A 19033-nucleotide genomic window follows, 5' to 3' on the forward strand; every position below is an offset into this window, starting at 1 on the left:
TTATACTCTACACTCTAAGTGATCCAAATATTATTATATTTTCTTACCTCCTCTTAAGGTCAGTGAATTAACAAACATATTGCCTATTTGTAGGTGTTGTATGAACAAGGACAGTGTCTTTTTATCAATATGCCACTTGTGATGGTTTGCTAAATTTACTCGATGTTTTTAGTTACCATATTAGAGTCCTAAATGTGAAAAGCACACAAGAAAAATGAAGCTATATAGCTTGCTTTTCTCTGTATATTTCTCAATCAATTAAATAATTCTAAGAGGAAACTGAAATCACTATTTCGGTTGCTTATATCACTAAATTATTATGTTGGTTGAACTTGCTTTGTAAAAAATATGAAGGTCTTATGACTTGTTGGAATGCTTAAATTATATTTAGAGAACAAATTTGATGTGATTGTGATTATTAAAGATTTAACCTTAAATTAAAAGAGTTTAATAGACTGTCATAGGCACAAGTAGATGTGGATAACTCCTTTCTTTTAAATATTTAATTATATAATTACTGGGTCACAGAAGTTTTACAGTTATTTTTATAACTCTAAAATATCATTACCTGAGAAGAATGAATGAATTGTAACTGACCAACCTATGTAGCTCCAAAGGGTAAAGGCCATTATGCAACTGGACAATAATATTAGATTGTCTCCCTTAAGCTATATGAATAGACATGTTTCATTCATCAGTATTTTAAGCCTTTTCAGCTACAAAGAGTCTACAATGTATACAAGTTAGAACTGAGAGAATATCATTATTCTAACATTTCAGTAACATACATATATAGACAGCAAACATTACTTCAGTTTTCTTGAATATATTTATTGGCAGTTCAGTATTAACTTAGAGAAACAAAGATGAATAAAACACAGATGAAAGGGATGAATACACATCACTATTGTTTGCAAATAAACAATGCAGCCAGTCTCCACAGGAAAATGATTGCATATAAATTGCATTCATACATTGGGCTAAGAAAAAGATTTTTCTATTGTGCATTTTAGTAGATACAGATCTTACGGATTTTTCTTTTTCTTTTTTTTTTTTTAATTTTATTTTTAAACTTTACAAATTGTTTAGTTTTGCCAAATATCAAAATGAATCCGCCACAGGTATACATGTGTTCCCCATCCTGAACCCTCCTCCCTCCTCCCTCCCCATACCATCCCTCTGGGTCATCCCAGTGCACTAGCCCCAAGCATCCACGATCGTGCATCGAACCTGGACTGGCAACTCGTTTCATACATGATATTATACGTGTTGCAATGCTATTTTCCCAAATCTTCCCACCCTCTCCCTCTGCAATAGAGTTTCCATAAGACTGTTCTATACATCAGTGTCTCTTTTGCTGTCTTGTACACGGGGTTATTGTTAGCATCTTTCTAAATTCCGTATTTATGCATTAATATACTGTATTGGTGTTTTTCTTTCTGGCTTACTTCACTCTGTATAATAAGCTCCAGTTTCATCCACCTCATTAGAACTGATTCAAATGTATTCTTTTTTTTATTTTTTTATTTTTAAACTTTACATAATTGTATTAGTTTTGCCAAATATCAAAATGAATCCACCACAGGTATACATGTGTTCCCCATCCTGAACCCTCTTCCCTCCTCCCTCCCCATATCATCCCTCTGGGTCGTCCCAGTGCAGTAGCCCCAAGCATCCAGTATTGTGCATCAAACCTGGACTGGCAACTCGTTTCTTACAGATGAATGGATAAGAAAGCTATGTTACATATACACAATATGGAGTATTACGTAGCCATTAAAAAGAATACATTTGAATCAGTTCTAATGAGGTGGATGAAACTGGAGCCTTTTATAGAGAGTGAAGTAAGCCAGAAGGAAAAACACCAATACAGTATACTAACACATATATATGGAATTTAGAAAGATAGTAACAATAACCCGGTGTCCGAGACAGCAAAAGAGACACTGATGTATAGAACAGTCTTATGGACTCTGTGGGAGAGGGAGAGGGTGGGAAGATTTGGGAGAATGGCATTGAAACATGTGAAATATCAAATGTATTCTTTTTCATGGCTGAGTAATACTCCATTGTGTATATGTACCACTGCTTTCTTATCCATTCATCTGCTGATGCACTTCTAGGTTGCTTCCATGTCCTGGCTATTATAAACAGTGCTGGGATGAACATTGGGGTACACGTGTCTCTTTCCCTTCTGGTTTCCTCAGTGTGTATGCCCAGCAGTCGGATTGCTGGATCATAAGGCAGTTGTATTTCCAGTTTTTTAAGGAATCTCCACACTGTTCTCCATAGTGGCTGTACTAGTTTGCATTCCCACCAACAGTGTAAGAGGGTTCCCTTTTCTACCTTACTATATATTAGAATCATTTGTATTTATCATCTGTCTTTTAAGCAATGCTTCCTTTAGTTACTCCAGCTACATTTTTGTTTATTTTTTTTTAGTATAACTTGTTTTTTTTTTTCTAATTTTATTTTATTTTTAAACTTTACATAATTGTATTAGTTTTGCCAAATATCAAAATGAATCTGCCACAGGTATACATGTGTTCCCCATCCCGAACCCTCCTCCCTCCTCCCTCCCCATACCATCCCTCTGGGCCGTCCCAGTGCACCAGCGCCAAGCATCCAGCATCGTGCATCGAACCTGGACTGGCAACTCGTTTCCTACATGATATTTTACATGTTTCATTGCCATTCTCCCAAATCTTCCCACCCTCTCCCTCTCCCACAGAGTCCATAAGACTGTTCTATACATCAGTGTCTCTTTTGCTGTCTCGTACACCAGGTTATTGTTACCATCTTTCTAAATTCCATATATATGCGTTAGTATACTGTATTTATGTTTTTCCTTCTGGCTTACTTCACTCTGTATAATAGGCTCCAGTTTCATCCACCTCATTGGAACTGATTCAAATGTATTCTTTTTAATGGCTGAGTAATACTCCATTGTGTATATGTACCACTGCTTTCTTATCCATTCATCTGCTGATGGACATCTAGGTTGCTTCCATGTCTTGGCTATTATAAACAGTGCTGCGATGAACATTGGGGTACACGTGTCTCTTTCCCTTCTGGTTTCCTCAGTGTGTATGCCCAGCAGTGGGATTGCTGGATCATAAGGCAGTTCTATTTCCAGTTTTTTAAGGAATCTCCACACTGTTCTCCATAGTGGCTGTACTAGTTTGCATTCCCACCAACAGTGTAAGAGGGTTCCCTTTTCTCCACACCCTCTCCAGCATTTATTATTTGTAGACTTTTGGATCGCAGCCATTCTGACTGGTGTGAAATGGTACCTCATAGTGGTTTTGATTTGCATTTCTCTGATAATGAGTGATGTTGAGCATCTTTTCATGTGTTTGTTAGCCATCTGTATGTCTTCTTTGGAGAAATGTCTATTTAGTTCTTTGGCCCATTTTTTGATTGGGTCGTTTATTTTTCTGGAGTTGAGCTGTAGGAGTTGCTTGTATATTTTTGAGATTAGTTGTTTGTCAGTTGCTTCATTTGCTATTATTTTCTCCCATTCTGAAGGCTGTCTTTTCACCTTGCTAATAGTTTCCTTTGATGTGCAGAAGCTTTTAAGGTTAATTAGGTCCCATTTGTTTATTTTTGCTTTTATTTCCAATATTCTGGGAGGTGGGTCATAGAGGATCCTGCTGTGATGTATGTCAGAGAGTGTTTTGCCTATGTTCTCCTCTAGGAGTTTTATAGTTTCTGGTCTTACGTTTAGATCTTTAATCCATTTTGAGTTTATTTTTGTGTATGGTGTTAGAAAGTGGTCCAGTTTCATTCTTTTACAAGTGGTTGACCAGATTTCCCAGCACCACTTGTTAAAGAGATTGTCTTTAATCCATTGTATATTCTTGCCTCCTTTGTCAAAGATAAGGTGTCCATATGTGCGTGGATTTATCTCTGGGCTTTCTATTTTATTCCATTGATCAATATTTCTGTCTTTGTGCCAGTACCATACTGTCTTGACGGTAAAAGCAGTCCTAAGGGGAAAGTTCATAGCAATACAGGCACACCTCAAGAAACAAGAAAAAAGTCAAATAAATAACCTAACTCTACACGTAAAGCAACTAGAAAAGGAAGAAATGAAGAACCCCAGGGTTAGCAGAAGGAAAGAAATCTTAAAAATTAGAGCAGAAATAAATGCAAAAGAAACAAAAGAGACCATAGCAAAATCAACAAAACCAAAAGCTGGTTCTTTGAAAGGATAAATAAAATTGACAAACCATTAGCCAGACTCATCAAGAAACAAAGGGAGAAAAATCAAATCAACAAAATTAGAAACAAAAATGGAGAGATCACAACAGACAACACAGAAATACAAAGGATCATAAGAGACTACTATCAACAATTATATGCCAATAAAATGGACAACGTGGAAGAAATGGACAAATTCTTAGAAAAGTACAACTTTCCAAAACTGGACCAGGAAGAAATAGAAACTTTAACAGACCCATCACAAGCATGGAAATTGAAACTGTAATCAAAAATCTTCCAGCAAACAAAAGCCCCGGTCCAGATGGCTTCACAGCTGAATTCTACCAAAAATTTAGAGAAGAGCTAACACCTATCCTGCTCAAACTCTTCCAGAAAATTGCAGAGGAAGGTAAACTTCCAAACTCATTCTATGAGGCCATCATCACCCTAATACCAAAACCTGACAATGATCCCACAAAAAAAGAAAACTACAGGCCAATATCACTGATGAACATAGATGCAAAAATCCTTAACAAAATTCTAGCAATCAGAATCCAACAACACATTAAAAAGATCATACACCATGATCAAGTGGGCTTTATCCCAGGGATGCAAGGATTCTTCAATATCTGCAATTCAATCAATGTAATACACCACATTAACAAATTGAAAAATAAAAACCATATGATTATCTCAATAGATGCAGAGAAAGCCTTTGACAAAATTCAACATCCATTTATGATAAAAACTCTCCAGAAAGCAGGAATAGAAGGAACATAACTCAACATAATAAAAGGTATATATGACAAACCCACAGCAAACATTATCCTCAATGGTGAAAAATTGAAAGCATTTCCTCTAAAGTCAGGAACAAGACAAGGGTGCCCACTTTCACCATTACTATTCAACATAGTTTTGGAAGTTTTGGCCACAGCAATCAGAGCGGAAAAAGAAATAAAAGGAATCCAAATTGGAAAAGAAGAAGTAAAACTCTCACTATTTGCAGATGACATGATCCTCTACATAGAAAACCCTAAAGATTCCACCAGAAAATTACTAGAAATAATCAATGACTATAGTAAAGTTGCAGGATATAAAATCAACACACAGAAATCCCTTGCATTCCTATACACTAATAATGAGAAAACAGAAAGAGAAATTAAGGAAACAATTCCATTCACCATTGCAACGGAAAGAATAAAATACTTCAGAATATATCTACCTAAAGAAACTAAAGACCTATATATAGAAAACTAAAACACTGGTGAAAGAAATCAAAGAGGACACTAATAGATGGAGAAATATACCATGTTCATGGATTGGAAGAATCAATATAGTGAAAATGAGTATACTACCCAAAGCAATTTGTAGATTCAACGCAATCCCTATCAAGCTACCAACAGTATTCTTCACAGAGCTAGAACAAATAATTTCACAATTTGTATGGAAATACAAAAAACCTCGAATAGCCAAAGCGATCTTGAGAAAGAAGAATGGAACTGGAGGAATCAACCTACCTGACTTCAGCTACATTTTTAAAAATAAAACTTTCTGCAAACCAAATGAAGAAATGACAAGTGAAAATTAGAAAAACATAAAATTACTTTCAGCTTGATTCAGAGAAGAAGATGTACTGCCTGAATTCATATTAAAAAATAGTTTTACTAAATCATTCTCATTACTCATTATATTTTATTCTGATTTTCTGGTTTTTCTTAAGTCAGTATTCATAGTTTATACCTCTCTAAGAAGGATGCTGAAACTGAAACTCCAGTACTTAAGCCACCTGATGCAAAGAACTGACTCATTGGAAAAGACCCTGATGCTGGGAAAGATCGAAGGCATGCTGTAGTCCATGGGGTTGCAAAGAGTTGGACATGACTGAGCAACTAAACTGACTGAACTGAAGAATGTTCCCATTTCACCTCATTGGTGAAATTTGGTTGCATGCAGTTATTCATAGTGTTAATTCATAATCTTTATTTTTATTAAGTCATTATTTTGTCTTCTCTTTCATATATGGTTTTAGTTGTGAGTCTTTATCTTTGTTTCTTGATCAAACTGCAGGTTTGTAAATCTTTTTTGTCCTTTCAAATAACGAACATTTGGTTTCATTAGTTTTCTCTACTGTTTCTCTGGTATCTATTTCTTTAATTTCTACTTTAATCCTTATTATTTTCTACCTTTGCTTGTTATGAGTATAGCTCACTCTTCCTCTTCACATGTCTGAGGATGACCGATTACGTTGTTAAGATCTTGCTTCGTTTTTAATATAGTACAGCTCTAAATATACCTTTGAGCACTATGTTAACTGCATCCTTTAAGGTTTGGTTTGTTGTGATTTGTTTTGCTTCATCTCAAAGCATTTTATAATTTTTTTTATGGTTTCTTTTTTGTCCTGTTGGTTATTGAGTAGAATGTTTGCTTCCACAAATGTATGAATTTCTCAAATCTCTTTGTATTATTAATTTTCAGTTTAACTCTGCTGTGGCTTGTTTCATGGTTTAGCATATGATCTACCCTAGAGAATGTTCTATGTGCACTTGAGAGGAATGTTCTGCTGTTGTTGAGTAGAGTGCTCATCAGGTGCATGTTAAGTCTAGTTCTGTTTCTTGATTGTTCAAGTCTTCTATATCTGTACTGATCTTCTGCCTAGTTCTTTAATCCATTATTGAAAGTGGAGTGGTCTCTTTTATTGAACAGTCTATTTTCCCCACAATTGTCAACCTTTGTTTTATGTATTCTGGTGCCCTACTGTTCAGTATGTATATTTTTATAATCATTATAACTTTCTAATGTATTGACACTTTTTTCATTATAAATTTTTTTTCATTTCCTATAATAATTTTGTTTCTTAAATCTATTTTAACTTATAATTAGTTTAGCCATTCCAGCTTTCTTATAGTTTCTCTTTGCAGGATACATATTTTTCCACCTTTTTATTTCCAACTCAATTTTATCTTTGGATACAATATGTCTTGATAAAATGTCTAAGTAGTGTCATATAGTTGAATCTGTTTTTTTAATTTTTAATATAGTTTAACAATCTCCATCTTTTTTGCCTCATTTAATCTATATTCACAGAGTCGGACACTACTGAGTGACTTTCACTTTCAATCTATTCTCATTTAATCTCGTTCTTTATAAGTTGAATTTATGTTTACCGTTTAATTGTTCTTTTTATATCTCAAGTCCTTTTTGTTCTTATATTCCTCCTTCAGTACTTTTCTTGCATTAAGTGAATATTCTCTAACTCAAGATTTTGATTCCATTAAAGAACTTTTCCTATATTTCTGAGGATTTTTTAAATAGTTGCTTTACGTTGTGCCATATGCATTTTAAATTCTGAAATCTACTTTAGGTTTATACTAACTTAATTTCAGTGAGATATAGAAAGTCATTCTTATTTAGCTCCATTCCATTTTCCCCCTTTTTGTGCTTATTTTTATACAAATTACATCTATATATGTTACAAACCTAGATGTATATTGGGATATTATTACTTTTGAAAATTGCATGTATGTTAAAATGATAAAGGAGAGGAGATACACATTTATAAGACTTGTTATATTTAACTTACTATTTACCATTTTGGATTCTCTCTATTGGTTCCTGTGTATTTAAGTTAACATTTATTATCATTTCCTTACTCATTGCATCTTTGCCTTCATTTACTCCTGTGCTGTATTGTCACTTATATTGCATTTCTATGTGCTATAGGTCCAACAGTATAATTATATATTGTTGTATACATTTTGTTTATTACATGAGTTAAGAATAGAGAAGAAATGGACATTTATTCTCTTTCATTATTGCCTCATTTATCTGATATTCTGTTCATTTTTCTTCATCCTGTGGTCTCTCTTCTTTAGATAGTATAATGGCTATCAATCTATATTTGTTGATTTTTCTTTTGCAATCAGATTCTACTATTGAGCCCTTTTAGTTAATTTTTTATTTCATTCTTATAATTTCCAACTCCATGATTTCCATTTGGTTCCTTTGTTATAATATCCATCTCTTAATTGGTAAGTCTCTATTTGATGAAACATCGTTATCCAAACTGTCTTTACATCTTTTAAGCATGATTTCCTTTAATTATTTGCATATATTTAAATTAGCTACTTTGAAGTATTTATTAAAATAACTGTTTCAGGCAGTTTCTGTTGAGTCATGATTTCTTTTTTCTTTGCCTGTCTCATAATTTATTGCAAACTGGGTTTTTTAGATAATATAGCAACTGTGGATAAAAATTCCCCTCCACTCCTTTCCAGAATTTGTTTTTTTTTCTGTTTTATTATTTACCTAATGACTTGGAGGACCATTTAAATGATGTCTATTTCCCCCAAGCATGAGAGATACCCACATAATCACACTGAGATGCACCGTTGTTTTAGTATGGCTCTCTGCCTCTTTGTCCCTGGTATCCTCTGTTCAGTGGTCTGTTTCATTTGGGAGTAATCGAGTTTCAGTAATTACCAGTGGTTTGCCCTATTGTTTTCAACAATACAATACCCTGGGGCTTAAGTTATTCAATACTTTTTTTCCAATTGAATTTGGACAGAGTTGATCTTGATGTCTGGTGAGAGTCTTCTCTTGTGTTGTTGAAAGAGGGTGTTTGCTATAACCAGTGCGTTCTCTTGGCAAAACTGTATTAGCTTTTGCCCTGCTTCATTCCGTACTCCAAGGCCAAATGTGCCTGTTACTCCAGGTGTTTCTTGATTTCCTACTTTTGCATTCCAGTCCCCTGTAATGAAAAGGACATCTTTTTTGGGTGTTAGTTCTAAAAGGTCTTGTAGGTCTTCATAGAACCATTCAACTTCAGCTTCTTCAGTGTTACTGGTTGGGGCATAGACTTGGATTATTGTGATATTGAATGGTTTGCCTTGGAAATGAACAGAGATCATTCTGTCGTTTTTGAGGGTGCATCCAAGTACTGCATTTCAGACTCTTTTGTTGACCATGATGGCTACTCCATTTCTTCTAAGGGATTCCTGCCCGCAGTAGTAGATATAATGGTCATCTGAGTTAAATTCACCCATTCCACTCCATTTTAGTTTGCTGATTCCTAGAATGTTGACTTTTACTCTTGCCATCTCCTGTTTGACCACTTACAATTTGCCTTGATTCATGGACCTAATGTTCCAGGTTCCTGTGCAATATTGCTCTTTACAGCATTGGACCTTGCTTCTGTCACCAGTCCCATCCACAACTGAGTGTTGTTTTTGCTATGGCTCCATCCCTTCATTCTTTCTGGAGTTATTTCTCCACTGATCTCGTAGCATATTGGGCGCCTACTGACCTGGGGAGTTCCTCTTTCAGTATTCTGTCATTTTTCCTTTTCATACTGTTCATGGGGTTCTCAACGCAAGAACCGTGAACTTCCAGATGTTCAAGTTTGTTTTAGAAAAGGCAGAGGAACCAGAGATCAAATTACCAACATCTGCTGGATCATTGAAAAAGCAAGAGAGTTCCAGAAAAACATCTATTTCTGCTTTATCCACTATGCCAAAGCCTTTGACTGGGTGGATCACAATAAACTGTGGAGAATTCTGAAAGAGATGGAATACCAGACCACCTGACATCCCTCTTGAGAAACTTATATGTGGATCAGGAGGCAAAAGTTTGAACTGGATATGGAACAACAGACTGGTTCCAAATAGGAAAAGGTATCAAGGCTGTGTACTGTCACCCTGCTTATTTAATTTATATGCAGAGAACATCATGAGAAACGCTGGGCTGGAAGAAGCACAAGCTGGAATCAAGATTGCTGGGAGAAATCTCAATCACCTCAGATATGCAGATGACACCACCCTTATGGCAGAAAGTAAAGAGGAACTAAAAAGCCTCTTGATGAAAGTGAAAGTGGAGAGTGAAAAAGTTGGCTTAAAGCTCAACACTCAGAAAACGAAGATCATGGCATCTGGCCCCATCACTTCATGACAAATAGATGCAGAAACAGTGGAAACAGTGGCAGACTTTATTTGTGGGGCTCTAAAATCACTGCAGATGGTGACTGCAGCCATGAAATAAAAAGAGGCTTGTTCCTTGGAAGAAAAGTCATCACCAATAGATGCAGAGAGAGCCTTTGACAAAATTCAACACCCGCTTATGATAAAAACTCTCCAGAAAGCAGGAATAGAAGGAACATACCTCAACATAATAAAAGCCATATATGACAAACCCACAACAAACATTATCCTCAATGGTGAAAAATTGAAAGCATTTCCTCTAAAGTCAGGAACAAGACAAGGGTGCCCACTTTCACCATTACTATTCAACATAGTTTTGGAAGTTTTGGCCAAAGCAATCAGAGCGGAAAAAGAAATAAAAGGAATCCAAATTGGAAAAGAAGAAGTAAAACTCTCACTATTTGCAGATGACATGATCCTCTACATAGAAAACCCTAAAGACTCCACCAGAAAATTACTAGAGCTAATCAATGACTATAGTAAAGTTGCAGGATATAAAATCAACACACAGAAATCCCTTGCATTCCTATACACTAATAATGAGAAAACAGAAAGAGAAATTAAGGAAACAATTCCATTCACCATTGCAACGGAAAGAATAAAATACTTCAGAATGTATCTACCTAAAGAAACTAAAGACCTATATATAGAAAACTATAAAACACTGGTGAAAGAAATCAAAGGAGGACACTAATAGATGGAGAAATATACCATGTTCATGGATTGGAAGAATCAATATAGTGAAAATGAGTATACTACCCAAAGCAATTTGTAGATTCAACGCAATCCCTATCAAGCTACCAACAGTATTCTTCACAGAGCTAGAACAAATAATTTCACAATTTGTATGGAAATACAAAAAACCTCGAATAGCCAAAGCGATCTTGAGAAAGAAGAATGGAACTGGAGGAATCAACCCTACCTGACTTCAGGCTCTACTACAAAGCCACAGTTATCAAGACAGTATGGTACTGGCACAAAGACAGAAATATAGATCAATGGAACAAAATAGAAAGCCCAGAGATAAATCCACGCACATATGGACACCTTATCTTTGACAAAGGAGGCAAGAATATACAATGGATTAAAGACAATCTCTTTAACAAGTGGTGCTGGGAAATCTGGTCAACCACTTGTAAAAGAATGAAACTAGAACACTTTCTAACACCATACACAAAAATAAACTCAAAATGGATTAAAGATCTAAACATAAGACCAGAAACTATAAAACTCCTAGAGGAGAACATAGGCAAAACACTCTCTGACATACATCACAGCAGGATCCTCTATGACCCACCTCCCAGAATATTGGAAATAAAAGCAAAAATAAACAAACGGGACCTAATTAACCTTAAAAGCTTCTGTACATCAAAGGAGACTATTAGCAAGGTGAAAAGACAACCTTCAGAATGGGAGAAAATAATAGCAAATGAAGCAACTGACAAACAACTAATCTCAAAAATATACAAGCAACTCCTGCCGCTCAACTCCAGAAAAATAAATGACCCAATCAAAAAATGGGCCAAAGAACTAAATAGACATTTCTCCAAAGAAGACATACAGATGGCTAACAAACACATGAAAAGATGCTCAACATCACTCATTATTAGAGAAATGCAAATCAAAACCACTATGAGGTACCATTTCACACCAGTCAGAATGGCTGCGATCCAAAAGTCTACAAATAATAAATGCTGGAGAGGGTGTGGAGAAAAGGGAACCCTCTTACACTGTTGGTGGGAATGCAAACTAGTACAGCCACTATGGAGAACAGTGTGGAGATTCCTTAAAAAACTGGAAATAGAACTGCCTTATGATCCAGCAACCCCACTGCTGGGCATACACACTGAGGAAACCAGAAGGGAAAGAGACACGTGTACCCCAATGTTCATCGCAGCACTGTTTATAATAGCCAGGACATGGAAGCAACCTAGATGTCCATCAGCAGATGAATGGATAAGAAAGCAGTGGTACATATACACAATGGAGTATTACTCAGCCATTAAAAAGAATACATTTGAATCAGTTCTAATGAGGTGGATGAAACTGGAGCCTATTATACAGAGTGAAGTAAGCCAGAAGGAAAAACATAAATACAGTATACTAACGCATATATATGGAATTTAGAAAGATGGTAACAATAACCCGGTGTACGAGACAGCAAAAGAGACACTGATGTATAGAACAGTCTTATGGACTCTGTGGGAGAGGGAGAGGGTGGGAAGATTTGGGAGAATGGCATTGAAACGTGTAAAATATCATGTATGAAACGAGATGCCAGTCCAGGTTCGATACACGATACTGGATGCTTGGGGCTAGAGCACTGGGATGATCCAGAGGGATGGTATGGGGAGGGAGGAGGGAGGAGGGTTCAGGCTGGGAAACACATGTATACCTGTGGTGGATTCATTTTGATATTTGGCAAAACAAATACAATTATGTAAAGTTTAAAAATAAGATTAAAAAAAGAAAAGAAAAGAAAAGTTATCACCAATGTAGACAGCATGTTAAAAAGCAGAGACATTACTTTGCCAACAAAGGTCCGTCTAGTCAATGGTGTGGTTTTTCCAGTAGTCATGTATGGATGTGAGAGTTTCTATAAAGAAAGCCGAGTACCAAAGAATTGATGCTTTTGAACTTTGGTGTTGGAGAAGACTCTTGACCTGAAAGGAAATCTAACCAGTCCATCCTAAAGGAAATCAGTCCTGAATGTTCATTGGAAGGACTGATGTTGAAGCTGAAACTCCACCTGATGTGAAGAGCTGACTCATTTGAAAAGACCCTGATGCTGGGAAAGATTGAAGGCAGGAGGAGAAAGGGACAACAGAGGATGACATGGTTGGATGGCATCACCGATTCAATGGACATGAGTTTGTGTAAACTCAAACAGTTAGTGATGGACAGGGAGGCCTGGCGTGTTGCAGTCCATAGGGTCACAAAGATCAGACACAACTGAGCGACTGAACTGAACTGAGTATTATCAAGAAGTATGATTGTTGGATCACATAGTAACAGTACATTTAGTTTTATAAGAAACTGCCATATTGTCTTTCACAGTAGGTATAGGATTTTGCATTCATATTAGGAATGAATGACTTCCTTTCTCTCCATGTCATCCCTGGCATTTGGTGTTACCAGTGTCTTAAATTTTTGCCATTCTTATATAAGTCTTAGTGATTTCACATTGTTGCCTTAATTTTCATTTCTCTAATTACATGTGATTATGAACATCTTTTTACATGCTTATTTGTCACCTATCTTCTTTGGTTAGCTGCCTGTTCATATTTTTAGCCTATTAAAAATTATTGGAGTATAGTATATTTACAGTGTGTTAATTTCAGGTGTAAAGCAAGTGCATCAGTTATATAAATATACATATAGTATATTTACAATGTGTTAATTTCAGGTGTAAAGCAAGTGAATCAGTTATAACATATACATATATCCACTTTTTAAAAAATATTATTTTCCCATTTGTATAGGCCATTACAGAGTATTGAGAAAAGTTCTCTGTGCTATACAATGGGTTCTTATTAGTTATTTGTTTTATATATGATAGTACATATAATGCCCGACTATCCCAATTTTTCCCTCCCCTCCTTTATCCTCTTGTGACCATAAGTTACTTGTGTTACTCTACTTCTGTTTTGTAAATAAGTTTATTTATACCATTTTTTTTTAGGATTCCATATATAAGCAATAGCATATGACATTTGTCTTTCTGTGTCTGACTTACTTCACTCAGTATGAGAATCTCTAGGTCCATCCATGTTGCTGTAAAATGGCTTTATTCCATACTTTTTAATGGCTAAGTAATATTCCATTGCGTATATATACCACATACTTTTTATCCATTCCTCTGCTGATGGAAATCTAGGTTGCTGCCATGTCCTGGTTATTGTAAATAGTGCTGCAGTAAGCTTGGGTGCATTTATCTTTTTGAATTATGATTTTCTTTGGATATATGCCTTGGAGTGAGGAGGGCATGGCAACCCACTCCAGTATTCTTGCCTGGAGAATCCACATGGACAGAGGAGCCTGGTGGGCTATATATATAGTCCATGGGGTTGCAAAGAGTCGTTCATGTCTGAGTGACTACGCATAGCACAGTGCATGCTTAGGAGTGGGATTGCTTGGTCATATGATAGTTCTGTTTTTAGTTTTGTAAGGAACCTCTGTACTGTTCTCCATATTGGCCGTACCAATTTACATTCCCACCAACAGTATAGGAGGGTTCCCTTTTCTCCACACCCTCTCCAGCATTTATTGTTTGTAGATTTTTTTTATGATGGCCATTCTGACTGCTATGAGTTGATATGTCGTGGGTTCTATGTACATGTCTCTAATAACTTGTGATGTTGTATATCTTTTTTTAGCCCATTTTTTAATGAAAGTCATTTTTTGAATACTTTATTTCCTGGATTGCGTCTTTGGTGTGGTATCTAAATATTTATAACCAATTCCACTGTTACCAAGACTTTTTCGTTATTTTCTGGAAGTCTTATACTTTTTGCATTTTAGATCTGTGAGTAATTATTAGTTATTTTTGTAAAAGGTGTAATGTCTGAGTCTAGATTCATGATTTTGCAGGTGGATATCCAGTTGTTTCAGCAACATTTGTTGAAAAGACTACCTTTCCTCTATCATTTCCTTTGTTCCTTTTTCAAATGTAAGTTGACCATATTTTTAAGAGTCTACTTCTGGGCACTCTTTTCTATTCCATTGATATATTTTGTCTCTTCTTTTACCAGTGCCACTCTGTCTTTATTATTATAACTTCATACTTAAGTATTGAAGTTGTATAGTTTTAATACTCTCATTTGTTTTTCTTCAAGATTTTGTTGGCTTTTCTGTTTCTTTTTGTCTTTACATTTAAATTTTAAAATAAATTTGTCAATAGCCAAAAAATTATTTCCTTGGATTTTGATTGGGATTTCATGGAATGTATAGATAAAATTTGAAAGACATCTTGAAAATACTGTGTCTTCCTAGTCATGAACATAGAATATCTCTCAATTCGTTTTTCATTTTGTTCTTGCCATTCACATATTGATCTTACATTTATTTTGTTGCATTTATAACCAAGTATTTCATTTTGGAGAATGATGATTTCGTGTGTTATTATGTTTTTAATTTCAGATGCCACTTGTTTACTGCTGGTATTTAGGATAATGACTGACCTATGTTTTTAATTTCAGATGCCACTTGTTTACTGCTGGTATTTAGGATAATGACTGACCTATGTTTTTTAATTTCAGATGCCACTTGTTTACTGCTGGTATTTAGGATAATGACTGACCTCTGTATATCAACCTTATATCCCTAAATTACATTAATTGTTTTTAGTTCTAGTTTTTCATCAATTCTTCTAGATTTCCTACATAGGTGGTCATGTCAACTGTGAACAAAGACAAGTTTTGCTTCTTCCTTCCCATATACCTTTTATTTCCTTTTCTAACTGCATTAGCTAGATCTTCTTAGACAATGTTGAAAATGGTAAATGAGGACATCCTTGCCTTGTTTTTGTTTCAATTTTCTCACCATTCAATATATTAACTGTTTGTGGATGTTGGCATATTGAGATGTTCATTGTTGTTTTGAGATACTCTTCGTCATGTTGGGAAAGTTCCCCTTTATTTCTAGTTTATACATTGGACTTTGTCGTGATTTTTTTTAAATTTTTTTATGTAACCATGTGCTTGTTACTGTGAAATATTACATTAATTTACCTTTGTTAAGCCAGCCTTACACAAATGTAATGAATTCAACTTCATCATAACATGTAACTATTTTTAATATATTGTTGTGCTTGATATGCCAATATTTTGTTGAGGTTCTTTTTTTTGTTTCCATCTGTGTTTATGAGAGTTATTGCTATGTACTTTTCTTTTCTTGTATTGTCTTCTGTGGTTTTGATATTAAGGTAATGGTGCTTTCATAACATGAGTTAGGAAGTAGCCCCTCTTCTGTCTTTTGGAAGAAACTGCTGAGTATTAGAATTCCCACCTTAAATATTGGGTAGAATTCAACAGTGAACCCATCTAGCTCTGATGTTTTGTTTTGGAAGGTTATTGTTTACTAATTGAAGTTTTAAATAGATACAGGTCAATTCATATTGTGCAGTTCTTTTGTGAGCTTTTCTGGTTGTTCAGTGTCTAAGTTGTATCTCTTTGTGACCACATTAACTGCAGGTAGCCAGGCTTCCCTGTCCTTCAGTATCTCCTGGAATTTGCTCAAATTCATGTCCATTGAGTTGATGATGCCATCCAACCATCTCATCCTCTGTTGTCCCCTTCTTCTTCTGACTTCAGTCTTTGCCAGTATAGATTCTATCTTTAAAGGAATTGGTCTGTTTAACTAGGTTATCAAATTTGTGGCCATAGCATTATTGATCGTATTCCTGTATGTCTTTTAAATGCCCATGCAGTTTTTAGTGAAGTCTCCCCTTTCATTTCAGATAGTACTTCTATTTTTTTAGTTAACCTGGCTGAGTTGAATGAATTTCATTGATCTTTCCAGAGAGTCAACTCTTGGTTTTATTTTCTCTATGGACTCCCTGTTTTAAATTTCACTAATTTATGAACTAAATCTTTTCTTCTCCTTACTTTGGATATAATTTGTTCTTCTTGGCCTAGTTTCCTAAAGGTGAAACTTAGATTACTGGTTTTTAGCTCATTCTTGTTTTGTAATATATACAGCCAATTCTATGAATTCCCCTCTAAGCATTGCCTCACACAAATTTTGATGAGTTATGTTTTCATTTTTCTAAGTTTATTCACTCAGTTGTGTCCGACTCTTTGTGACCCCATGGACTGCAGCACGCCAGGCCTCCCTGTCCATCACCAACTCCGGAGTTTACCCAAACTCTTGTCCATTGAGTCGGTGATGCCATCCAACCATGTCATCTTCTGTTGTCCCTTTCTTCTCCTGTCTTCAATCTCTTCCAGCATCAGGGTCTTTTCAAATGAGTCCGTTTTTCACATCAGGTGGCCAAAGTATTGGAGTTTCAGCTTCAACATCAGTCCTTCCAAAGAACACTCAGGACTGATCTCCTTTAGGATGGACAGGTTGGATCTCCCTGCAGTCCAGGGGACTCTCAAAAGTCTCTAACAAGTTCAAAAGCATCAGTCATTTGGCGCTCAGCTTTCTTTATAGTCCAACTTTCACATCCATACATGACTACTGGAAAAACCATAGCCTTGACTAGCCGGACTTTTGTTGGCAAAGTAACGTCTCTGCTTTATGCTGTCTAGGTCAAATTTTTACATTACTCTTATTCTGTGATCCACGTGTTACTTGAAATTGTGTTGGTTAATTTCCAAGTATTTTGAGATTCTCCAGCTATCTTTGTGGTTCATTTTGAATTTAATTCCAGTTTTTGCCTGAGAGTATATGTTGTAGGACTTTTATGCCTTTAAATATGGTAAGGTATGTTTTATAACCCAGAACCCGTAGTGAATGTTCCATGTGATCTTGAGAAGGATGTGCATTCTACTGTCATTTGATGAAATAGTCTATGTTAATTAAATCTGGTTAACTCATACTGCTCTTCAGTTCAACTATGTTCTTACTGTTTTTCTGTCTGGTAGACCTGTATATTACTGATAGAGAAGTATTGAAGTTTCCAATTAAAAGAGTGACTTCATCTATTTCTCCCTGCAGTTCTAGCAGTTTTTGCCTCATATCATCTGATGCTGTTTTTAGGTAGATACACACATCAAAAATTGTTCGGTCTTCCTGAAGAATTGATCCTTTAACATTAAGTAATGTCATTCTTTATTCTTGATAATTTCTTTTGCTTTGAAGAAACTCTCTTTGAAATTAATATGGATACTATAACTTTCCTTTGATTAGTGTATCTTACTATTCAATATATCTTTCTTCATCCTTTTACTTTTAATGTATGTGTCTGTATTTAAAGTGAGTTTATTGTAGACAACAGAGTTGAGCCTTGTTTTATAATCCACTTTGACAATCTCTTTTTTAATTGGTGCATTAGACCATTGACATTTAAAGGGATTATGGATGTAGTTGGATTAATTTCTTAACATATGTTACTGTTTTCTATTGTTGATCTTTTCTTTCTTATTTTATCTTTACTGTTTCTGTCTTTTGTGGTTTTAACTAAGTACTTTGAACAATTCCATTTTATCTCTTTTATATTAACAGTACTTTTTTATAGTTCAAAATTTAAAATGTACATTTATGACTATTCAATTTCAAAATTTAAATATACTGCTTAATAGGTAGTGCAAGTACCATATTTATTTCATTCTTCCATCCCTTATACTATTGTGGTAATTCATTTAAATTTGTTGCTGCTATTGCTTTATTTTTTTTGGCCGTGAAACATGCAGGATCACTGTTCTTCAATCAGGGATCAAACCTGTGCCTCCTGCAGTGGAAGTGTGGGGTCCTAACCATTGGACTGCCAGGAAATCCCCCCTATTATTATCTTGAAAACACTGTTGTCTCAGATTAACTAAGAATAAGAAAAATGAAATCGTTTATTTATCTTCACTTTCTCTAGTGCTCTATCTTTATGTAGATCTAAATTTCTGACTCATTATTTTCTTTTTCTCTGAGAAAATTCTTTTAACATCACTTGTGAAACAAATGTACTGCAATGAATTTTCTTATTTACTTGTCTGAGAATGTCTTTATTCTTCCTTCACCTATGAAAGATAATTTTGCAGGATACAGCATTCTGCCTTTTTTTTTTTAACTTTAAATATCCACTCCATTCTCTTGCTTGCATGATTCCCAAAGAGAAATGAGATATAATTCTTATCTTTGTTCTTCTAGGTAAGGACTCTTTCCTACTCCCACCCTATTTTCTTTCAAGAGTTTTATTTTAT

This window comes from Bos indicus x Bos taurus, chromosome X (genome assembly GCF_003369695.1).
Source record: "Bos indicus x Bos taurus breed Angus x Brahman F1 hybrid chromosome X, Bos_hybrid_MaternalHap_v2.0, whole genome shotgun sequence".
Taxonomy (NCBI): domain Eukaryota; kingdom Metazoa; phylum Chordata; class Mammalia; order Artiodactyla; family Bovidae; genus Bos; species Bos indicus x Bos taurus.